Source organism: Mustelus asterias, chromosome 7 (genome assembly GCF_964213995.1).
Source record: "Mustelus asterias chromosome 7, sMusAst1.hap1.1, whole genome shotgun sequence".
NCBI lineage: Eukaryota > Metazoa > Chordata > Chondrichthyes > Carcharhiniformes > Triakidae > Mustelus > Mustelus asterias.
This window is the reverse complement of record NC_135807.1, coordinates 84448472-84453190: the sequence shown is the minus strand read 5'-3', so window position 1 is coordinate 84453190 and position 4719 is coordinate 84448472.

Genomic DNA, 4719 nt, shown 5'->3' with positions numbered 1-4719 from the left:
GTGTGCCAAAGAAACAAATCCGTGTGTTTCCCAAACGGAAACCATGGATAAACAGGGATATCCACTGTTTGCTGAAGTCCAATTCTGAGGCATTAAGTGACCCTGATCTATACAAGAAAGCCAGATATGATCTACGGAGATCTATCAAAGATGCCAAAAGACAGTACCAGACCAAGCTAGAGTCCCAGACTAGCTACATGAAGTCCCGCCGACTATGGGAAGGTCTGCAAGACACAACTGGCTACAAGATGGAGGCAAGTAAAATTGCCAGCTCCAGTGCACCCCTCCCTGATGAGCTCAATGCATTCAACAGCCATTTTGAGCAAGAGGTCAGCAAGAGAACGCCCTCCACCCTGGAAGCCTCGGATGAACCTGTATCCAAAGTCGCCATTGCTGGCGTCAGAGCAGCCTTCTCAAAGGTTAACCCAAGGAAAGCAACTGGCTCGGATGGGGTTGCGGATGAGCACTCAGATCCTGCGTGGATCAGCTAGTGGGGGTATTCGCAGACATCTTTAACCTCTCTTTACAACAACCTGAGGTCCCTATCTGCTTCAAGAAGATGACCAAAGAGAAACCAAGCAGCGTGCCTTAATGACTATCGGCCGGTGGCTCTGACATCCATCATTATGAAGTGCTTCGAAAGGTTAGTCATGGCATGAACCAATTACGGCCTCCCTGATTGCCTGGATCCACTACAGTTTGCCTACTGCCACAACAGGTCCACAGCAGATGCCATTTCCCTGGCCCTACACCCAACCCTGGAGCAGCTAGATAACAGCAACACCAATGTCAGATTCCTATTTATTGCCTACAACTCAGCCTTCAATAGCATTATTGCTAAAAACCCATCGCCAAACTTGGTGGCCTGGGCCTCGGCTCCTCCTGCTGTGACTGGATCCTGAACTTCCTAACCCACAGACCACAATCAGTAAAGATAGGCAATAACACCTCCTCCATGATCATCCTCAACACCGGTACCCCACAAGGCTGTGTCCTCAGCCCCTCACTATACTCCTTATACACCTATGACTGTGTGGTCAAATTCCCCTCCAACTCGATTTTCAAGTTTGCTGACACCACCATAGTGGGTTGGATCTCAAATAATGACGAGACAGAGTACAGGAATGAGATAGAGAATCTGGTGAACTGGTGTGATGACAATAATCTCCCCCTCAATGTGAACAAAACAAAGGAAATACTCATCGACTTCCGGAAGCGTAGTGGAATACATGCCCTTGTCTACATCAACGGGGATGAAGTGGAAATGGTCGACAGCTTCAAGGTGTCCAGATCACCAACAACCTGTTCTGGTCCGTCCATGTTGACACGATAGTTAAGATAGCCCACAAACGCCTCTTCTTTCTCAGCAGGCTAAGGAAATTTGACATGTCCACCATGACTCTCAACAATTTTTACAAATGCACCATAGTAAGCATCTTTCCTGGTTGTATCATAGCTTGGTATGGCTCCTCTCTGTCTAAGATCACAAAAAACTACAAAGGGTCGTGAACGAAGCCCAGTCCGTCGTGCAAACCAGCCTCCCATCTGTTGACACTGTCTACACTTCCTGCTGAAAAGCAGCCAGCATAATCAAGGACTCCAAGCACTCAGGACATTCTCTCTTCCACCTTCTTCTATCGGGAAAAAGATACAAAAGTCTGAGGACACATACCAACCGACTCAAAAATAGCTTCTTCCCTGCTGCCATCAGACTTTTGAATGGACCTACCTTGCATTAAGTTGATCTTTCTCTACAGCCTAGCTATGACTGTAACACTATATTCTGAACTCTCTCCTATCCTTCTCTATGTATGGTATGCTTTTTCTGTATTGCACGCAAGAAACAATACTCTTCACTGTATACTAATACATGTGACAATAATAAATATTCTGGTTGAACTGCATGGATAGGCTGAATTTACCTGCTGATGCTTGGTAATAAGAAAGCCTGGGACCATAAAATATTTGTATTGTTGCAATGCCCTGGATAGCGACATCGTCTCATGAAGTTACACCTGATGCCAGGGACCTGCTACCTCCAACACCAAAGTCAAAGTTAGGTTAATTGTTATTCAAAGTTATTCAAAGCCATAGAGTCATACGGCAAGGTTTTGTGGCCTTGTTCACTCCAAAACCGGAAAATCATGCCTGAGGTCAACAGACCTTTGCATGGCGGCCCCCCCCCCCCCCCCCCCCACCCCGGCCGGCTACGATTCCCGGAACAGAAATATTCCAGTCATAGGGTGCGATCTTTCCAGCTGTCCACACCACGCTCCCGCTGCAGCGAAGGTGGAGAATTTGGCATCCAGCCAAATCTCCGTTCACTGCAGCGGGACTGGAAAATCCCGCCGGTGTGAACGGCCGTAATATTCCAGCCATAAGGTTTTACAGCATGGAAAGAGGCCCTTCGGATCATCGTGCCTGCGCTGGCCATCAAGCACCTATCTATTGTAAACCCATTTTCCAGCACTTGACCCGTGGCCTTGTATGCTACTGCATTTCAAGCGCTCATCTAAATACTTCTTAACTGTTGTGAGGGTTCCCACCTCTACTACCCTTTCGGGCAGTGAGTTCCAGATTCCCACCACCCTCTGGATGAAAAATGTTTTCCTCACATCTCCTATAAACCTCCTGCCCTCTAACTTAAATCTATGTCCCTGATTATTGAACTCTCTGCTAAGGGGAAATGTTCCTTCTTATCCTCAGCTATGCCCCTCATAATTCTTTACATGTCAATCAGGTCCCCCATCTCTGCTCCAAGGAGAGCAATCCCAGCCTATCCAGCTTCTCTTCATAGCTGAAACGCTCCAGCCCAGGCAATATCCTGGTGAATCTCCTCTGCACCTTCTCTGGTGCAATCACATTGTTCCTATAGTGTGACAACCAGAACTCCACACAGTACTCCAGCTGTTGCCTAACCTGCATTTTATACAGCTCCATCATAACCTCCCTGCTCTTATATTCAATGCCTTCAATGCAAATATCCCATATGCCTTCTTAACCACTTTATCTACCTGTCCTGCTGTCTTCAGAGATCTACAGACATGCACACTAAGGTCCCTCTGATCCTCTGTACTTCCCAGGATCTGACCATTCATTGTATATTCCTCTGTTTTGTTAGTCCTCCCAAAATGCATTATCTCATACTTTTCAGGTTAAATTCCATTGCCACTCTCCTGCCCATCTAACCAGCCCGTCTATATCATCCTGTAATCTAAGGCTTTGCTCCTCACTATTAATCAATTTTTCTGTCATCTGCAAACTTACTGATCATACCTCCTACATTTACCTTCAGATCATTAACGTACACTACAGACTGCGTTCTTCTCATCTGAATTTTATACTGCGCCATTGCTGCAGCTTGGAAGATGATGGTGCTGAACCCTCACTGCCAGACCAGCTTGGACCCTCCCTGTGTGAGTCTGGATCGTGGAGGAACCTAATGGTCAGGTTTCCCTCCCTGACATAGCTCTCAATTCTCTCCCTGCATTCCTTGATCTTATCGTGTTTGAGTTGCATATACATTCGTTAGCCCATGGTTGTGACTCTGCCCTGTGTAGACTTCACCCGTTATCATCTGAGGTCACTTGCACAGTTAAACATGTACCCCCTCCCCACACCTTCAGATGTCTACACAATACCTTTTCACTATCTGTAGGCTGCAGATGCTTCCCCTGATTGAATGCGTGTCTGTGGCCCAGTATGTTACCAGAAACACCACAGACTGAGGTGTGTGATGTTACGATCATGCCCTGCACAGAACATGCTGGGCACAACTGAAACTGACATTCCTTCCCCCTCCCAGGACAGGGACAAAGACAGTCTCTGCAAGCTCAACAATATAAACTTAAGCTTTTCTTCACTCAGTGCTCCTCCTAGTCTAGCACCAAGTGGCTTAGGTCATTCTGTAGCACATCCTCCCACCCTCTCTATGCTGGTGCTAAGGATGCTAACCCCCTCACATCCCCAGCCAGGTGTCTGGATGGAACGTTCTCCACTCTTAACCCCCTCCCCCAGCCTCCAATGGGGCCTTTGCCATACAGCCCCTTCCCAAGCCTCAGGTCAGTTCCTCCATCCCCAGTGGAGCCTCTGTCCTGCCACTCTTTCCCATGCCCAAGGCCAGTTTCTCCCCTTCTCCAGTGAAGCCCTAACCCTGCAGATCACTAAAAGACACCCCACCTTACTGCTGGTCTGGAAGGTGGAAACTTGCCTGTGACAACTGCCTGGAAGCAATGTGGCGCGGCCTGCAAAGCCTGGCACTGATTACCATGAATGCTGCACAATGCAAGATAGGCGAACAAACCTCAAAGTCATGAGGAAAGTGCAGGTCACCAAACCACATGTCACTTATATACCATTGTGAAACACATTGTTCTAATTGCACTGATGTGCCCTGGTGATCCAGCGTGGGGAATGATTCCGGTGAGAAGTTCTTATAATGAGATACAAATGTATTAAAGTGACATTTCCGACCGGCCATGGTTGGGAATGAGGGCTGCCCTTGAAGGCCGCAGCACACAATTTAAAAGAACAATTCCTCTCTCCCTTTTATTTCCTCTTCCCGTCCCTCATTGTTTTGAAGGTCTAGCTGCTACCTCTATGGCATAAAGCAGGGCATAAACGTTTCAAGGGTTATTGCAGGCCAGACTAACAGAATAAACATTCTTGTCAATTTTAGGTGATGTAAGGGCCAGGATTTTACGGTCCCTGCCACCCAGT